The sequence below is a fragment of the Bos grunniens genome, chromosome 15 (genome assembly GCF_055505025.1).
Source record: "Bos grunniens cultivar Pamir isolate PY7600 chromosome 15, Bosgru_T2T1.0, whole genome shotgun sequence".
Lineage (NCBI taxonomy): Eukaryota > Metazoa > Chordata > Mammalia > Artiodactyla > Bovidae > Bos > Bos grunniens.
The window spans coordinates 59661094-59682015 of NC_141179.1; the positions used below are offsets into that span (position 1 = coordinate 59661094).

Here is a 20922-nt window from a genome sequence, read left to right on the forward strand (position 1 = left end):
TTTGCAAACATTATTGTTTCACATCTTCATCTTCTTTTGAGATTTAAGATTTTTGAATTCCAATTTTCAAGCTGTGAGCAATTCTGATTTGAAAGCTACGAAGAGACTGTGGCTGTGCTTTCTTGGCTGTAAGCTTTTCACCTTGCAGCAGTTTCAGAAAAAAGGAGGAAACCCTAGGTCCCTTTTGCACATTCACAACTCCCGGCTGCATAGGTCTTGGTCCACACTTCAAGTGAGAGGGGTAGGTCTTCCTGGCACTTGAGAATGAATCCCTCAAAGTCACCAGAAAGGCCAGGAGGATCCCCTTCCATCCTGGCCCAGAGCAGCACGAGCCACAGCCTGGGAGTGGAAGAGATTCTTCGAAGCCTCAGCTTAGGCTCCCGTGCAGAGCCTGTGTGACAGCTCCATTAGAGGGGTGTGTCACACAACCATTATCCAGTCACATCTTAAGTGCAGCCCGCTGGGCTCAAATACCACTTTGGGAAGCAACAAATAATTTTCTGTTATTGGCGAGGGTCGCTGCATATCTCCTCCTGCTCTTTGGCACTGTTTCCACAGCCCATTGCTGTTAGGAAGTGAAAACCCAGCATTAAACGTTTAATTCTGAAATATATTTTCTCAAGAGGTGTTCATTTGAGCTCCCTGGATTTTGAAAGTTTTTTTTTTTTTTTCCACCCTTGGCTGCAAGCTCTCTCAGCCCTAGGCACCCCTGCTGCTGGTCATTGAGGGATGAAGGAGAAAATGATTGCTTTCAAGAGTGGGTAATCACTGGTCTCAAGCACTCCGTCAAATAGCATCATCAGCAGAGGGCAAGCGGGGAAGCTGTCTTCGCTCTTCTGATGCCTAGAAGCTGTGGCTGCTACCTGTCATCAGGTACTTTCACCTGCATTCTGTATATGAGTGATCACGTAAGCAATTTCAGGCAGAGCTAGGAGATGAATTATGCCTATCTGAGGAGTTTAAACATGTGCTTTGGCAACATTCTAATCTGTTGGAATTGTGGACCTTTTACTTCCTAGCGGTGGATCTTAGACAAGGTACCTCTCTGGAATCTCAGGGTTCTTGAGAAGTGGCTCAACACAGCAGGCACAGTGGGAGCTATGTGCTTTGAGCTCACTGCACACTGCCTGGCATTTGACAAGAAGATTGAAGATAGCCAACTTAGCTGATGGATAGCAATGGCGGGAAATGCTGCTGCCTCATGGGCCTGATATCAGATGTTTATGTGACTAATTGATGTTCATAGTTGCATCTGCTTATTTCATCAAGCCTCAGAGACTTTCTCTTGGTCTTTACATGACAACCAATAATTTTGGAGACTAAAACAGTGGTTGGAAGTCTGAGCTTGAACCCAGGTCAACTTGGGTTTGAATCTTTTCTCTGAAGCTAGCTACGCAATCCTAGACTCAGGGTTTATTTCTGAGTCTCAGTGTCTTCATTGCTTTGGAGGAGGGGTCAACAGACTTTTTCTGAAAATTGCTGTCTCATCTAATAACTGCTACCATAGCATGAACATAGCCATAGATGATATGTAAATAACTATGTTCTAATAAAGACTTTGTTTATGAAATAGTCTGGGCTGGATTTGGGCTGTGATTTATAATTTCCTGAAGGCTGCTATAGAGGAGATGGTAATAGTGTTTCTTTTTAGACTTATAAAGATTAAATGTCACAATGTATATAAATCTAGTACTTGTATTGAATAGGTATATAACAATTGGTATTTATTATTTTAGTAAGCTGTATCAAAATGACACATTAGTACATATTTAAACAAGATTTCTAGATGATAGAACCGATAGTCTGAATAAGGGCAAGATTATACGTCTTATTTTTAATTAGCTTTTCCTGCTTGCTAGTATCTAGAGGGATTTATATGTTTATTTATGATGATGATAAAATAATAACAGTACATACACACAAAGTACTTACTCTAAATCTGGAATAATTCCAAGTGCTTTCATGCTTGTGCTCAGTCACTCAGTCTTGTCCAACTCTTTGTGACCCCATGGACTGTAGATCGCCAGGCACCTCTATCCATGGAATTCTTCAGGCAGGAATACTGGAGTGGGTAGCCATTCCCTTCTCCAGTGGATATTCCTGACCCAGCGATCAAACTCCCCTCTCCTGCCTTGGCAGGTGAGTTCTTTACCATGAGCCACCTGGGAAGCCCTAAGTACTTTACCTGTTCTTTATTTAATTCTCATAGACAACCCTGTTAGTTCTGTAACAGTTTTAGCCTCCTTTTGTATACAAAGAAATCAATGCACAACTTGAGTAATTTGCCCAAGATAATGCAGCTAATAAATAGCAGGACAGAGATATGAACTTAGGCAGTCTGGTGTCAGAAGCAACCCTAACAGATAGGCAATACTGCCTCTCTAATGCACTTCAAAGGCCCACTGCCCCCATGATACACTGAGTACTGTGGAGAAGAAATGCCCCAGGGGATACTCAACCTGCTTGGCTTTCAACCCTAGCTCCCTGTGGAATGCTTTTACTGGGGTTTCCAGTTCCTTTGCTGCCTCCCCCATCCCCTTCTTCATCCAGTCTCTACTTAACCATACAGTGGTATATTCCTTTTGGGGATCTACTCATTGCTCTTCATCCCAGCTCCATTTCCCTTGGCTTCACAATATCACAGGCATGTTCGTAATGACACGGACAGTGTCTCTGATGGCTCCCACCTGCACATTCACTTCTTTTTTTAACAGAACGCCCTGCTCTTCTCACTGGGAACTCAATAGTGCTGAGTGGAGATATGAGAGACACAGAAGATGAGACCCGACCCCAAGACATCAACTAGGATTTCCCCAAGATACTTAGCAAGGAGTTTCTACAGAGTCTGGGGTCTTGCCTTAGGGTCTCCTGACCACTTCTCCTGTTGGTCCTATGTCCCCATGGTCCCTGGGACCACTGATTCTTTTCAGATTTTCCTTTGCTCTGGTTCTGAGTCCCTGGTATTTAGTTTGTCCTGGTATAGGATATCTACAACCTAAAGAGAAATTCTCTCTCCTTATCCACCCCCACCCCATCCACACCAAAGGGCCATAGGCATTCTTGTTTCAGCTGTTTATTTGGACAAACTATGCCTACTCTTATTGAATGCTAGAAAATAAATGAAAAATAGTTTAATTATACTGTCAGGATGCTGGGTAGTAACAAGGACAATAGCCACATTTACAGGGTTCACTGTGTGCCGGGCACTGTTCTAAGGTACTGGAGGCCTTTTCTTAACCAATGACAAATTTATTAGTCAAGATTAAGTGCATCCAGCATTAAGGACATAAAAACCAAGTGACCAAGAAGAGGGAACATTCAGAAATTCAGACCAGTTATTAGGATGAGGATGGAAACATTAAGGTCAGGGGGGAATGAGAAGAGGTGGGGGCAGAATAAATTATATTGTTGGAAACTTCAATACATGTTGGGCAAATATCTGGATGGGAGGGTTACAGGGAGGAGAGAGAGTAGAGAATACGAAAGATTTAAAGGTAACTTTGCTGCTGCTGCTGCTGCTAACTCGCTTCAGTCGTGTCCAACTCTGTGCGACCCCATGGACTGCAGCCTACCAGGCTCCCCTGTCCCTGGGATTCTCCAGGCAAGAACACTGGAGTGGGTTGCCATTTCCTTCTCCAATGCATGAAAGTAGAAAGTGAAAGTGAACTCGTTCAGTCATGTCTGACTCTTAGCGACCCCATGGACTGCAGCCTACCAGGCTCCTCCATCCATGGGATTTTCCAGGCAACAGTACCAGAGTGGGGTGCCATTGCCTTCTCCCAAAGGTAACTTTACTAAACACTTAATATGTGATATGTGTTTGCTATACAAATTTTAATTTAGTTTTTCCCTGGCAACACCATCTTAGTCAGTTTGGGCTGTCAGAGCAAAATTCCATAGACTGGGTGGCGTACACCACAGATTTCACTTCTAGTCTAGGCTTCTAGTCTGAGTTCAGGGTGCCAGCTTGTGAGGGCTCAGGTGAGGGCCTATCTCCTGGCTTGTTGATGGCTGCCTTCTCACTGTGGTCTTCACACAGCCTTTCCTTGGCACAAGTGCATGGAGAGAGAGAGTTCACTTTCTCTCTTCATCTTCTGATAATGCCCCCAAACCAATGGGATTAGGATCTTACTCTTGTGATTCATCTCTCCTTAATTACCTTCAAAAATCCATATCTCCAAATACAGTCACATTGCGTGTTACAGCTTTGACATATGAATTTAAGGACACAGCTCAATTCACAGCAAACACTCAGATAAAAATATTAGTGCTACAATGAACATCAGGGTACATGTGTCTTATGTTTTCTCAAGGAATACGCACAGTAGTGGGGTTGCTGGGTCATATAGTAGCTCTCTTTTTAGTTTTCTAAGGGATTTCCATACATGTCCTCCATATTGGTTGTATCAATTTACTTTGCCACCAACAGTGCAAGAAGCTTCCCTTTTCTCCACACCCTCTCCAGCTTCCCTTGTGGCTCACCTGGTAAAGAATCCGCCTGCAGTGCGGGAGACCTGGCTTGATCCCTGGGTTGGGAAGATCCCCTGGTGAAGGCTACCCACTTCAATATTCTGGCCTGGAGAATTCCATGGACTGTATCGTCCAGGGGGTCACAAAGAGTCAGACACGACTGAACAACTTTCACTTCACTTCACTTCAGATTTTTTGATGATGGCCATTCTGACTGGTGTGAGGTGATACTTCATGTGGTTTTGATTTATGTTTCTCTAATAATTAGTGATGTTGAGCATCTTTTTTATATGCCTCCTGGCCATCTGTATGTCTTCTCTGGAGAAATGTCTATTTAGATCGTCTGCTGATTTTTTGATTGGATTGTTTGATTATTTTGATATTGAGCTGCACGAGCTGTTTGTATATTTGTGATGACCCAGATCAGGTGGGACAGTGTGTGGTGGGGTAGAAGGGTGGTCCAAGAGGGAGGGGATATATGTATACATATAGCTCATTCACTTTATTGTACAGCAGAAACTGATACAACATTATAAAGCAATTATATGCCAATAAAAAAGTATGATTAGGTTTTAGTTTATAGATGAGAAATGAATGCTTAGAGCAAGTGATAACTTGTCCACGGCCTCACATATTGCATATGGTAAAGCAAAGTCCAAACCCAGAAACTCCAACTCCTGAGCCTTTCTCCATCCTAGGCCCCTTAGGGGATGGGGCAGGCAAGTTCCTGGGAGCCCTCAGAGGTCCTGGGAGCCTCAGCGGAGCTAAGTTAGTCCTCCTAGACGTACTCCTGTTAGTCTTTCCCACCTGGGGCTGGCTTCTTAGGTGAAGAATAGTGGGAATATCTTTTTCCTCTCTTTTCTCTTCTCTGCCTGTCTTAGAGTATTGGTTCAAGCAGATGTACTGTTACTTTGTAGAGAAATTGACAGGCCCTGGAGATACCAAGTGGACTTCTGTGATTTTCTCCTGTCTGTGCCAATGAGAATGAGCCTTTTGCTGCTTCTCTTTCTCCCAGCGCTGCCAGGAGTTATTAATGAAGCCTGCACCTCGCTGGTAGCAGAGGTGGCCACCTGCCCTCTAGGCCATCTATCTCGTTGGCCGGAAGTAACCTTCCTTTTGTGTGGCGATAAATCCAAGCTGGGAGCCTCTCCGACAGAAAGAACTTTTACAATCACAGCTGTCTTCTCCATAATGTATCTTCAGAGTGTCTTTTTTGCCAAGGCAGAACTTTGTAGGCAATAACTTATCTTTTTCTATCCATTCAGCTTGGAAGGATGCACAGGGGCCTTGTTTACCTTGTCAGGAAGAATCAGCTCTTCCATGAGAAAAGAAGCGTGAGAAAGCACCCAGCTAGGTAAGCCATGGCCACATTCTTTAGTGCTGGCTGTAGACAGGCAGACATGGAAGCCTAAGAATAGATCTGCAAATAGACCTCTAAGAAGGCACACATAAAATGAAAATTACGAGAGACATATGATGCCATCTCCCTTTATCTAACTGGCAGAGATTTTTTAAAGAATCATCCAAATATTCATTTTGGGGAGATTACTGTGAAATGCCCACTGCATTTGTTTTCACAGCCCTTTTGGAGGGCATCATGTTTCAAAAGTCTTCAAAAGACACCTACCCTTTGAAACAAGTGAATCTATTCTTTAAAATGCATCCTAAGAAAATAGTCATTCATCTGCACAAAGATTTTACTGGGAGACATTCATGGCCACATTTTTAATTGTGAAATTTGATATAACTTAATGCTTGTATTTGCATAATCAAGCAATTCATGGTACATTAATGCAATAAAAAATACGTCAGGTATACTTAAAATATTTGTTGACCTAGATAGGTATTTATGATATATATTTTAATTTAAAAAACAGGTTATAAGCTAGTATATAAATTAAAATCTATTGTACATAATAATAAGAAAGTTGCTCAGTTGTGTCTGACTCTTTACAACCCCATGTTCTGTAGCCTGCCAGGCTCCTCTGTCCATGGAATTCTCCAGGCCAGAATATTGGAGTGAGTAGCCATTCCCTTCTCCAGGGGATCTTCCCGACCCAGGGATTGAACCCAGGTCTCCCACATTGCAAGCCAATTCTTTACTGTCTGAGCCACCAGGGAAGCACATAGTGTATGTGTTATATATACTTAAAGTTATATAGTTAAGTTCTTCAATAGTGATATACAGGTATGTGGTTACAGTTTTCTTTACTATCCTATATTTTTATTAAAAGTTTTAATACAATAAATGGGTCTCATTTCACTAACAGAAAATAGCTTGTTTAAAAGTTATAGGAAGAAGCAATTGTCTAGAAAGTAGACAAGACCACAGACATATAGGTGTAGAATCTAGCCCTACCTAATGCCCCATCAGCCTCCACTTGCTTCTCTTTTCTGTTATTGCTTCTTCTTTCACACTCTAGCTCCTTTCTGTGGCTGTCTGTGATGCTGCATGGTTGTATTGCATGGCATTTTAAAAACTTTTTGATAAATTTTCTGCAGTTCAGAAGTAAGAAGGAAGACACATTTATTGAGATGATTGGGACCACAAGAAAGGAACAACTTATCTCTTTGTTGTTGTTCAGTCACTAAGTCATGTCTGACTCTTTGCAACCCCATAAACTGCAGCATGCCAGGCTCTTCTGCCCTTCACTATGTCTCAGAGTTTGTTCAGATTTATGTCCATTGAATCGGTGATGCTCTCTCCAACCATCTCATCCTTTGCTGCCCCTTCTCCTTCTGTCTTTAATCATTCCCAGCAGGAGGGTCTTTTCCAATGAGTTGGCTTTTCACATCAGGTGGCTAAAGTATTAGTGTTTCAGATTTAGCATCAGTCCTTCCATGAATATTCAGGATTGATTTCACTTAGGATTGACTGGTTTGATCTCCTTGCTGTCCAAGGGACTCTCAAGAGTCCAACAGCACTACAATTCAAAAGCATCAATTCTTTGGCACTTAGCCTTCTTTATGATCCGACTGTCGTATTCATACATGACTACTGGAAAAACAAGAGCTTTGACTATACAGACTTTTGTTGGCAAACTGATGTCTCTGCTTTTTAATATGCTGTCTAGATCTGTCATAGTTTTGGGTACAATGGAGAATCATAACTAAGATCTGAACTCTAGCTGGTATCCACAAGGAGGACAGGATAAAAAGGATTTTAACAAAAATTATATTCTCACCTTCTCTGGTAGTCCTACAGTTATATGCTTATTTATACAAGGATTAGCAACTATGCTTATTTCACCAATATTTTTGAAGTAAATTTTATTTCCTCTTCTGGAACAAGTATTAAAATGTTTTGAGGTTAATGCAAAATTACTCTCTTTTAAAATTTTAGTCTTGTGAATAGAAGTTTCAGATGAAGCACATTTCATGAGCTAACTTAGGCTTATTCAAAATATTAAGTAATTGTGATAAAACAAATAATATCAAATTAAATTCTGTCACTGACTTTTTCTATTCTTGCTGCTGCTGCTAAGTCGCTTTAGTCGTGTCCGACTCTGTGCGACCCCATAGACAGCAGCCCATCAGGCTCCCCTGTCCCTGGGACTCTCCAGGCAAGAGTATTGGAGTGGGGTGCCATTGCCTTCTCCAATATATGAAAGTGAAAAGTGAAAGTGAAGTTGCTCAGTCGTATCCAACTCTTAGCGACCCCATGGATTGTAGCCTACCAGGCTCCTCTCTCCATGGGATTTTCCAGGCAAGAGTACTGGAATGGGATTCTTACACTTATTTAAAAATGTTTTCATGTCTTTGAAAGATAACAAAAGACACAGTTTTGCAATAAGAGTGTTGTGTTGCTTCTGTCACTTCTATTTTCTCATCTGGAATTAATTTAAATGAATATCAGCTTAGCTCTCCACAGGATCTAGGCTATTTATACCCACTAAATTTAACTGGGCTAGTTTCATTATGCCATCATTGACACTACAATGCTTCGCCATGTGGGGAGTTGAATTCTCACTTCTAAGGTGGTCTCTGGGATGTGCAAGTCGGCGATGCAGGAGCTGTGACTATGCTCTGTCCAGCTTAGCTGGATTTTGCATTATAATGGAAGTGGAGTTCTTATGACATGAGTTCCATCCACTCTGTTTCTGGTCCTTTTAGTCAGCCAGATATATCCAGATATCTCAACTAATTCTAAATAACTCTGAACCCACAAGACTATGTGGATAGATCTACTCTCCTCATTCCTTGTTTATGTCATCTCTTACTTCTCTATCTTGACTCTCATCTGTTGGCTTTTAGGATTCAGTGTCTGTATTTGGTAGTGAGTCAAATGCCAAGAAGACCTTCACTAAGAGATGTTAATGTGAGTGGCACTTTCCTTACTTCTGGTTCAGTTCAGTTCAGTCGTTCAGTCATGTCTGACTCTTTGCAACCCCATGGACTTCAGCACGCCAGGCTTTCCTGTCATGACCAACTCCCATAGTTTACTCGAACTCCTGTTGGTGATGCCATACAACCATCCCATCCTCTGTCATCCCTTTCTCCTCCCACCTTCAATCTTTCCCAGCATCAGGGTCTTTTCAAATGAGTCAGTTCTTTGCATCAGGTGGCCAAAAGTATTGGAGTTTCAGCTTCAGTATCAGTCCTTCCAATGAATATTCAGAACTGATTTCTTTTAGGATGGACTGGTTGGATCTCCTTGCAGTCCAAGGGACTCTCAAGAGTCTCCTCAAACACCACAGTTCAAAAGCATCAATTCTTCAGTGCTCAGCTTTCTTTATGGCCCAACTCTCACATCCATACAAGATTACTGGAAAAACCATAGCTTTGACAAGATGGACCTTTGTTGGCAAAGTAATGTCTCTGCTTTTTAATGTGCTGTCTAGGTTGGTCATAACTTTTCTTCCAAGGAGCTAGCATCTTTTCATTTCATGGCTGCAGTCACCATCTGCAGTGATTTTGGAGCCCCCCAAAATAAAGTCAGCCACTGTTTCCACTGCTAACCCATCTATTTCCCATGAAGTGATGGGACCAGATGCCATGATCTTAGTTTTCTGAATGTTGAGTTTTAAGCCAGCTTTTTCACCCTCCTCTTTCGCTTTCATCAAGAGGCTTTTTAGTTCTTCACTTTCTGTCATACGGGTAGTGTCACCTGCATATCTCAGGTTATTGATATTTCTCCCAGCAATCTTGATTCCAGCTTGTGCTTCCTCATGAAGTGTTTCTCATGATGTACTCTGGATATAAGTTAAATAAGCGGGGTGACAATATACAGCCTTGACATACTCCTTTCCCAATTTGGAACTAGTCTGTTGTTCCATGTCCAGTTCTAACTGTTGCTTCTTGACCTGCATACAGATTTCTCAGGAGCAGATCAGGTGGTCTGGCATTCCAATCTCTTGAAGAATTTGTCACGGTTTGTTGTGATCCAGTCAAAGGCTTTGGCATAGTCAATCAAGCAGAAATAGATGTTTTTCTGAGACTCTCTTGCTTTTTTGATGATCCAGCAGATGTTGGCAATTTGATCTCTGGTTCCTCTGCCTTTTCTAAATCCATCTTGAACATCAGGAAGTTCATGGTTCACATATTGCTGAAGCCTGGCTTGGAGAATTTTGAGCATTACTTTCCTAGCATGTGAGATGAGTGCAATTGTGCGGTAGTTTGAGCATTCTTTGGCATTGCCTTTCTTTGGATTGGAATGAACTGACCTTTTCCAGTCCTGTGGCCACTGCTGAGTTTTCCAAATTTGCTGGCATATTGAGTGCAGCACTTTCATAGCATCATCTTTCAGGATTTGAAATAGCTCAACTGGAATTCCATCACCTCCACTGGCTTTGTTCATAGTGATGCTTTCTAAGGCCCACTTGACTCCACATTCCAGGATGTCTGGCTCTAGGTGAGTGATCACACCATTGTGATTATCTGGGTCATGAAGATTTTTTTTAGTATAGTTTTCCTCTGTATTCTTGCCACCTCTTCTTAATATCTTCTGCTTCCTTTAGGTCCATACCATTTCTGTCCTTTATTGTGCCCATCTTTGCATGAAGTGTTCCCTTGGTATCTCTAATTTTCTTGAAGAAATCTCTAATCTTTCCCATTCTGTTGTTTTTCTGTATTTCTTTGCACTGATCACTGAGGAAGGTTTTCTTATCTCTCCTTGCTCTTCTTTGGAACTCTGCATACAAATGGGTGTATCTTTCCTTTTCTCTTTTGCCTTTAGCTTCTCTTTTCACAGCTATTTGTAAGGCCTCCTCAGACAACCATTTTCCTTTTTTGCATTTCTTTTTCTTGGGGATGGTCTTGATCCCTATCTCCTGTACAGTGTCACAAATCTCCATCCATAGTTCTTCAGGTACTCTATCCATCAGATCTAATCCCTTGAATCTATTTCTCACTTCCACTGTATAATCATAAGGGATTTGATTTAGGTCATACCTGAATGGTCTAGTGGTTTTCCCCACTTTCAATTTCAGTCTGAATTTGGCAATACAGGGTTCATGATCTTAGCCAGAGTTAGCTCCTGGTCTTGTTTTTGCTGACTGTATAGAGCTTCTCCATCTTTGGCTGCAAAGAATATAATCAATCTGATTTCGGTATTCACCATCTGGTGATGTCCGTGTGTAGAGTCTTCTCTTGTGTTGTTGGAAGAGGGTGTTTGCTATGACAGTGCACTCTTTTGGAAAAATTCTATTAGCCTTTGCCCTGATTCATTCTGTACTCCAAGGCCAAATTTACCCCTGGTAGACATTGCTAATCAAACACCATATTCTTTTCCTTTCCTGCTAAGCCTGGATGCAGTCTCAGATCATTTCCAGTAGTGCTCCTTGAGCAAGCATTACCAACACAGAGGGTAAGGTATGTGAGATAAAGTCAGCTTGTCATTTCTGAACTGATCTTGCTAGCTCTTCTTGTTTGGGGCACCTGCTAATTTAAAATCCTTCCAAATTTAGAGCCTTAAAACAGTTCCAGCACTGACCTCTTGATTGGCACCCCAGTCCCTTCTTATGCAGTGTGTATATTTTTTCTTTTAAGCAGAAACTGCCCATCTTTTTTTTTTAATTTTTGTTTATTTATTTAATTTTTTGGCTGTGCTGGGTCTTTGTTGCTGTGTACAGGCTTTCTCTAGTTGTGGGAAGCAGGGGCTAGTCTTCATTGCGGTGGTTTTTCTTGTTGTAGAGCACAGGCTTTAGGGCGTGTGGGCTCAGTAGTTGTACTTTGAGGGGTTAGTTGCTCCACAGCATGCAGGATTGTCCTAGGCCCAGGGATCAAACTGGCATCCCCTGCGCTGGAAGGCAGATTTCCAACCACTGGTCACTAGCAAGGTCCCCAGTGTATATCTCTGATTAACTGAATTTGTAGTTTTAAAACAAGCACTTCCAGGTCTCAAATCCTTTACTCAAAACCTTCCTTCATACTTCAGAGCATAAATTGCTAAAAAAAAAAAAAGTCAGCTATTGAAACATACACTCCTTCACTTCCAAATCCATTCAGTTTTCACCTGTTATTGATTGACTGTGTTCCATGCATATTGTATTGGCATAATGGGGACACAAATAAACTGGATATAGACCGTAGCTTTAGAGAGTCAAGCTCTGTAGAAGGGAGTTCAGAGGTTACCACAACATGAAGCACAACAGGACATGTGCTTAGAAAGGGAAACGGAGTGGTATGGAATCTCAGAGTAAGCTATCACTTCCTATCAGTGGTTAGGGATGCGGATCATAAGAGAAGTAGCATTGAGGTGCATGTTGGCTTTGCTGATTATTAGGTGTGTGATCATGGACATGTTATCTCACCTCTCTGAGCCTCAGATTCCTCAATTCAAAATGAGGATAATACTGATAACTCTACAGAGGATTGCAGAATGGATAGAAAGATGAGAAAATGAAGAGAGGCTCAAGCTAGAATACTGTCCGTGCTCAATAACCGTTACCTCTCAGAATGCCCCCAGAATTAGACCAGGAGAAGAAAAGTGAGCATCTATGTACTGGTCAGTCTCTGTAGTTGGCCCAGCTCCTGCCTTTCCCCTGCACTGTATGTCCGCTTTCAGAATTGCTAGCAGTGGTGCTCATGGCAGTAGTGGAAGAGGAAGAAGGAAGAGCGGGCAAAGAAAGAGGAGGAGAGAGTCAAGGGAAGCTTGTAGCAAATAAGGATCGAGGAAAAAAGATCGGGTTACTTGAAAAACTGCACTTATCTTTTCAATGATGAGTAATGGCTGAGAGAGAGGTTTTTGAAAGAGGACTTCAATCTGGTCCATGGGAGATGTCAATTTCTTCTCTTACATGTTGACATGTCATTGCAGGTATGGTGGTTTCAGAATTATACGCTTCCTAACCCCAAGAGACCTCTTAGTAATTGTTCATCTCCACCCAGTCCTCACGCTGACTGAATGTCCTCTGTGGTCTTGGATCTTTAGAGTTACTTCTGAATTAATTTCCCCCTAAAATCCCTCTCTCCTTGATACCCTACTGTTGGCTTCACATATTTTTCAAGGATAATATAAACATCTAATGCCATGAAAACAATTTTGGTGTCTTAATTCAGAATGTCTCAATCTTGGCTGCACCTTAGCATCATTGGCAAGGCAGGGTCTCCTCCTTCTGGGATTTTGATTTAATTTATCTAAGGTGAGACACTGACCTCAGTCATTTTAAAAGCTCTCCAGGTATTTCTTAATGTACAGTTAGGGTTGAGTGCTACTAAGTGAATTGAATAAATTGTTGAGGTGAAAACCTCAGCCACAGTTTGCCTATTAATTCTAACATACAAAAAATTGAAGAAAATTAAAGGAGATAAAATAGTCATTGTTTGTTAGAAAAATACTTGCTTTTTAAAATATTGAGGCAAAAAAGGCAGCATTCATGACCAAGGCCATGCATAAATAGATAACTTTTATCAAAAATCTTGGCTTATTTGAAGCACTGGATAAAGATAGAGATGCTCCCAGGATTTGAAACTGGTCCCAGGATTAGAAATTTAGAGCGATTTGTGTTGAATTATGAAATTAAAACATGGTCTAAGTTTAGCAAAAGTAATTTTCCAATGAGTTATTGCTCAATATTATCGTTACACATTAAATCTTGGCCTGCCTAAAAGGAAAACTGAATAACTTTATGGATTTTTTTTTAATACATATTGCTGGCCCTGGATATATCCATAGGCAAACAGCTCAGACTTGATATAAAAGGGGCTAGAGAAACAGATCATTTATATAGTTTGGCCCACTAATTTTACAGATGAGTAAGCCAAGGATCAGAGAGTGGGAGGAGTTGTGTAATAATGCAAAGGTGGGGCCCAGTTTTTACCTTCTGGTCCCTTTCTTCATGTTGCTGAATTAAACACTGAATGTTTATTGAATATCTGATATGTGCCTGATTGTACCAGGGGCACTCTTACTGAAACTGGGAGACAGGATTGGAGTTGTTTGTTGTTCTTCAGTCACCAAGTCATGTCCAACTCTTTGCAGCCCCATGGACTGCAGCCCCTTAGGCTTCCCTGTCCTTCACTATCTTCTGGAGTCTGTTCAAACTCATATCCATTGAGTCAGTGATGCCATCCAACCATCTCATCCTGTCACCTCATTCTCCTCCTGCCCTCAATCTTTTCCAGCATCAGGGTCCTTTCCAATGAGTCAGCTCTTCACATCAGGTAGATAAAGTACTGGGGCTTCAACTTCAGCATCAGTCATTCCAATGAATATTCAGTGTTGATTTCCTTTAGACTTGTTTGATCTCCTTGTCCCCAAGGGACTCTCAAGAGTCTTCTCTAACACCACAGATTGAAAGCATCAATTCTTTGGCACTCAGCCTTCTTTATAGTCCAACTCTCACATCTGTATGTGACTACTGGAAAAGCCATAGCTTTGACTATGCAGACTTTTGTTGGCAATGTGATGTCTCTGCTTTTTAATATGCTGTCTAGGTTGGTCATGGCTTTTCTTCCAAGGAGCAAGCGTCTTTTAATTTCATGGTTGCAGTCACCATTCACAGTGATTTTGGAGCCTAAGAAAATTTGTCACTGTTTCCACTTTTTCTCCATCTATTTGCCATGAAATGATGGGACCAGATGCCATGATCTTTACTGGTTGAATGTTGAGTTTTTAAGCCAGTTTTTACACCCTCCTCTTCACCCTCATCAAGAGGCTCTTTAGTTCCTCTTCACTTTCTGCCATTAGAGTGGTATCATCTGTGTATCTGAGATTGTTGATAGACTTCCCTGGCATGTTGATTCCTGTTTGTGAGTCATCTAGCCTAGCATTTCTCATGATTTACTCTGCATAGAAGTTAAATAAGCAGGATGACAATATACAGCCTTGACGTACTCCTTTCCCAATTTGAAAGCAGTCCATTGTTCCATGATCAGTTCTAACCATTGCTTCTTGTCCTGCACACAGGTTTTTCATGAGAGAGGTAAGGTGGTCTGGTATTCCCATCTCTTTCAGAATTTTCCACAGTATGTTGTGATCCACACAGTCACATGCTTTGGTGTAGTCAATGAAGCAGAAGTAGATGCTTTTCTGGAACTCCCTTGTTTTTTCTATGATCTAATGGATGTTGGCCATTTGGTCTCTGCTTTCTCCCTTTTATAAATCCAGCTTGTATATCTGAAAGTTCTTAGTTCACATACTGCTGAGGCCTAGCTTGAAAGATTTTAAGCATTACCTTTTCAGCATGTGAAATGAACACAATTGTATGGTGGTCTGAACATTCTTTGGCATTGCTTTTCTTTGTGATTGGGAAGAAAACTGACCCAGGTTGGTAGGATAGGAGCTTGGATACAAAAATTAGAAGAAAAAAAATCCCAAGTAGTAACTAAGATCCTCATTTATCCAAATGTCTTGTGAAACTTATTTTGGTCATGCCAAGTGCATGATCTGAATGGGGCCAATGGCAAGGTCTGTACTGTTGAGCCACCTGGGCTGTTGACTCCTCTGATAAAGAGAGAGAGGGTCAGAGCCTGGGTGGGTTTGAACCCAAAGGTCAAGATTAAATGTCACCAGCAATTATAAGGATGGAAAAACAGAGTCTGGCAATTCATTCCTATGTACAGTCAGGAGGCATCTCAACCTCATCTTTAATAAATCAAGCCGTCAGGAGAAACTTCTTCCAGCATTTTCCTGAGACTCAGTGAGGCAACTCCTTTGGGAAGAAGATTGCCACATGTAATATAGGATGCCAGTTAAATCTGAATTTCAGACAACAAATATTTTTTAAAGTGTAAGTATATTTCATATTGGCCCCAAATACACTCAAAAGAGTATTAGTTGTATATTCAAAATCAGACTTAACCTGTGCCTTCTATTTTTATTTTATTTTTTAACTTTACAATATTGTATTGGTTTTGCCATATATCAACATGAATCTGCCACAGGTATACACGTGTTCCCCATCCTGAATCCTCCACCCTTCTCCCTCCCCGTACCATCCCTCTGGGTCGTCCCAGCACACCAGCCCCAAGCATCCAGTATCGTGCATTGAACCTGGACTGGCGACTCATTTCATATATGATATTATACATGTTTCAATGTCATTCTCCCAAATCATCCCACCCTCTCCCTCTCCCACAGAGCCCAAAAGACTGTTCTATCTCTTTTGCTGTCTCGCATACAGGGTTGTCGTTACCATCTTTCTAAATTCCATATATATGCGTTAGTATACTGTATTGGTGTTTTTCTTTCTGGCTTACTTCACTCTGTATAATCAGCTCCAGTTTCATCCACCTCATTAGAACTGATTCAAATGTATTCCTTTTAATGGCTGAGTAATACTCCATTGTGTATATGTACCACAGCTTTCTTATCCATTCACCTGCTGATGGACATCTAGGTTGCTTCCATGTCCTGGCTATTATAAACAGTGCAATGCACCTTCTATTTTTATTTTCTAAATCTGGAAACCCTATGTGGGAAGCTCCTCTGGACCTCCTTTTCCCGTAATCTGCCTTATTTTCCTTTCTTCTTTGTTCACATAGGATCGAGTACATGGTACCACTATTAACTACTAATACTTCTCCTCTCCTCTCGTTTTGTCATGTAGAGTACAGGCAGGCCCCCAGGAGGCTTGCACCAGTTGGCACTCAGGAAAGGTTGTGGATAGATAATGAATGGAATGAATGTGTCTGAACCCAAGAGTGTGGCTGGCTCAGGACAAACTATTTCCTGATTTGGAAGAAGCAGTTCCATGTGCAGCTGACAGTGGTGTTACATGAAATGCTTCTGAGGCCGCCCTAAGTTTTGCTATTCAGAACCACCCTCTCTAGTCTGGCTTTCTAGAAGCTCCATGAACCACATTCTGATGTCTTCCTACCCTGTGACGGGTCTGGGGTTGGCCTGGTAGGCCAGCAGAGTTGAGAGGCAGGTACTCTTCTGAATGGCCCAAAGGAATGAGAGGCAATTGCTCTTGAATCATCCAAAGGGTCTGTCTTCCTGTTGAACCTCAAAGCTGCAAGCCATTGAATCAGATTCTATGGGGGGTGGTGAGTGCATAGGTTTCCTTTGACTTTGTGTTTGTGCTGTGTGACAATGTCAGAAATTCGTAAATTTTAGAGAAGGGAACTTGAGACAAAAAAAAAAACACCCCAAAACAAACAAACCCTCTGAATGCTGACTTATTCCCATTGTCGTGAGTAATTCATGATTCACCTGCATGTTGATACCTCCTGGAAAGCCTATGTCGTGTTTCCATTTGTGATTTTCAGAAATCAATTCTAGCTTTTCACTTTATGAGTACAAGTACAAAGTTCATGGATTTCACTAGCATTATCTGGGGGCAAAGATAAAAATGGTAGTCCCTTCCATGAGTACAGGATGCTATGATTTAATGTATGTAAAGTGCCTAGTGTGGTGTCTGGCTTCAGTAATTGGTAGTTGAATTTTTAGATACATCAGGTACTTGATGAGGTAGGCACACTGTGAGACTGAGAAGCTCAAATGTATGGAGTTAGTATAAGGCAGAGCTAGATCTAGATCTCAGTTTTGCTGATCCTTAATTCCATAAGTGTTCCTACTCAACAGTGATGAGTCCTGAATCTCCTGAGTGATTCTGGCATCTCTGCTGTAAACTAAAGGAATGCATTTGGAAACCATTCTTGTAAACTCATAAGCACAGACCTTCACATTCCTAGCTCTATGCCTCCCAAATCTGGCAACTCATGCCCTTCCTCTCCTTCTCTTACCATCCAATGTGAAGGAACACTATGAGATCAGTCAGTATTTGGACCCTGTGGTTTTTACTGTAAGCTGGTAAGGTTAGGAGTCTTGTGGACAGAATTGAGAGTGAGCCTCCCCAAGTTTAGTTCATCACATGGTCTCTATTCCATCACATCGCATCTTAGCTGTTGGGCCTGAAGACTAAGAGTGGAGCATCAATAATTGAAGGTACAATCACAGCTGAAGCTTCCGTTAGTTATTTTTCTCCAACCCTGACATTTTATGAGTCAACAAAGCCAAAGCCATCAATATGAAGCAGATTATTTTTAGCAGTTTCTTAACCAGTGTGCTCTAGCTTTAGATTAAACATTGACGTTGGTTATTATTAAAATTCTGAAAATTCTGGGCAGAGAAGAGCCCACGTTAGTACAGTAAACACTGGGCTTTCATTATCTTGTTTTGAAAAATATCGACTCGCTGCTGCTCCCACCAAATACAACTTCGTAAAACTAAGGGATTGCGGATTTGCTAAGGATTAGTTGTTCAAGGTCAGAGTCTGAATGTGTGGGTGTCGTTTGCATGGTTGGATATTACTTTGGACTTCAACCTTTTCAGATTTGCAATTTCTTAGCGATGGCATTATCTTATTATCATTTAATTCTGTGAAGTTTGTCCCATTTTCTGATCAACACCAAAAATATGGTGCTACAGACTTTTAAAGTAGATTATCACTTTTGCTATGAGACTTTTGTTATATCCTTCACAATATGAGATAACTAGGACAGCCTCTGGTATCGTGAAACTAGGGTTGGGAATCAATTCCCCTGGCATGATGTAAAGGAAAGAACACTGATGTTGGAGCCAGAAGACCTGCCACTTACAAGATGTGTGTCCTTGGGCAAATGTCTTAAGATCTTAGATTTCTCATTGTTTAATTGAAGGGATCTGGACTAGAACTGCTGCTGCTGCTGCTAAGTCGCTTCAGTCGTGTCCGACTCTGTGCGACCCCATAGACGGCAGCCCACCAGGCTCCCCCGTCCCTGGGATTCTCCAGACAAGAACACTGGAGTGGGTTGCCATTTTTTTCTCCAATTCATGAGAGTGAAAAGCCAAAGTGAAGTTGCTCAGTCGTGCCTGACTCTTAGCGACCCCATGGACTGCAGCCTACCAGGCTCCTCCACCCATGGGATTTTTCCAGGCAAGAGTACTGGAGTGGGGTGCCATTGCCTTCTCTGGGACTAGAGCAGTAATACCCAAACTGAGTCCTACATACTCATTGAGATTCTCCAGGCTCACCCATGGAAGAGGGATAAGCAGTCTTCAAACAGATGTCTCAATCTCTCCATCTCCAGCCCACTTCAACTACTCATTGCCATTCTTTTAAACCTTTTGAGCTTCTGCTAAAGATTTCATCTGGAAAAGATTTTTCTCGGGAAAGATCCCATTGCTAAGAAAGTTTGAAAACCACTGGGCAATATGCTTTCCAATCTTTCCAACATTATAATGTTCTAGACACTACCAAAGGGTTGAAAATATGTCATCAAAATAATCACTGACAACTTTTAACGAGTTCATTCGGAGTTTATTTTGTAGAAAGGTAGCAGATCTGAGAGGGGTCCCAAGGATTCTTACTCATCCACTGTAGTGCGGCACACAGGAGCTTAGGCTCTGGGGTCAAACGGCAGAACTTCAGGTTCTGCCTCAGGCTCTTGCTGTACATCTTGAGCAGCTCACTTTACCTCTCTGTGCTTTTATCTCTGTAAGCCTTGTTGTCACCTCCTTTTGCAAACAGGAAACTGAGGCACAACGACAATATTGAGATGAGGAAGATAACAGTTCCCACCTTGTAGGGTTTTCCTGATAATTAAATGAATTAATGTGTAAACCATTTACTGTAGGAACTGGCACATAGTATATGCTGAACAAATACCAATTATTGTCACAAGTTCGTTTATTTGTCAAATATCTATTGTGAATCTATTATGTTTTGGTCATTGTGCTAAATTTTAGAGATTTAGAGTAAATACAATATAATTCCACCTTCGTGAATGTCCTAAGGTAGTAGGAGAGAGAGAGCATAGAGGTGGTTGAGTAGCTGTGTGATAACTTTTGCTAGGGCTCTGAGCAAGGTACATGTAGAGGCAGAAGGAAGAACTGAGGCAAAGAAGGTAACTCGTGACAGTTGTTTGAGATGCTCTCAGCAGGTTAGAAAGGCGGGATGCGTTGTAGGACAGCACTAAAGGGTAAAGGAGGGAACGGGCAGACTGGGTCTGCATCTTCAGTAACTGATCCCTCTAATGTGTGAGCTCTCCTCTAATATCGACGCTGAGCTCGTGATGAGTATCTTCACCAGCACCTACGTCTCCCTTCCGCATCATTTCTGACTTGTTCCATCCAACCACGAGGAATTATTCTGTGCATCTTCTTGCCAAGTCAGAGCCTGAGGGTTTATGTTTGCTTGCATGTTTCAGTTATTCATGGAGAACTCAAGGATTTCAAATAATTTCCAGACAAATCCCTTGGAAAAAAGAGAGGGTGGGAGAGAAGCTTAAAGACCTCTAGTCTTTTCTAATAACACTTAAACCCGAACAAGCCGTCTTTCTGAGAGCCAAGTGAGGCCCTCACACCAAAATCTCTGCTGTCTTTAGTTGGAGAGAAACTCAGGCACAATCTATGCCTAAATAAGAGATTATGCCAGAAAGCTCAGTGAAAAGGAACAATACATTTAGGCATGAAAAGCTCTTTGTTGAGAAATGAGCCCAAATATAGCAATACCCTCTCTCTTTTGTACCCTGCCCTTCTTCCCTTATGGCCCACCAGTTCCTCAGACATTGGCTTCTGCATGCTTTGGAGGCTCCAAAGTCTTTATTAATGTTGTTTAGCCGTGTGGCATAATTATTGATCCTGGCACAAAGCTGACTCTCTATACTGCACTGTAAAAATAAATGAAGAATGAGTGAGCAAAAGATCAAAGGAAGCAGAGGTGAATATCCGAGGGGCTATTTGAGCCACCACTAAATCTATAGGCTTCGTAGGGACAAGGGTTATGACTTTTGCTGTCCTCTGTGGCCACCATGTGCTTTATGGGCATGTGGTCGATGCTCAGCAAGACACCTGCGGGCCTTAGTGAATATTCAGTGAACACTTCGATATCTTGGTTTGTGTCCTTGTACAGTGAAGCAGCACTAAGGGAAAGCCAGTGTACTCTTTGTGTGCCAGTAAATAATGATGTAAATGGGCAGTTGAGGCTGCCTCTCTAGGCTGCCTTTAGCTCTGTTTCTAATTTGTGCAATTTGCATACTTCTCCCTGAAAATTCAGGTCTTTCCAAAACATGAGGCTGGGTCTTTAA

The 20922-nt window shown here is 41.7% G+C and overlaps 1 long non-coding RNA gene across 1 annotated transcript in view; it reads left to right on the forward strand.

The window, feature by feature from the left end:
- Nucleotides 1-667: 667 nt before the first annotated feature.
- LOC147358352 (uncharacterized) overlaps nucleotides 668-20922 on the forward strand; it is a 32988-nt gene continuing 12733 nt past the window's right edge. Inside the window, exon 1 of the long non-coding RNA XR_015141611.1 lies at nucleotides 668-873. This is a non-coding gene — a long non-coding RNA (uncharacterized LOC147358352). The remainder of the gene's footprint in view (nucleotides 874-20922) is intronic.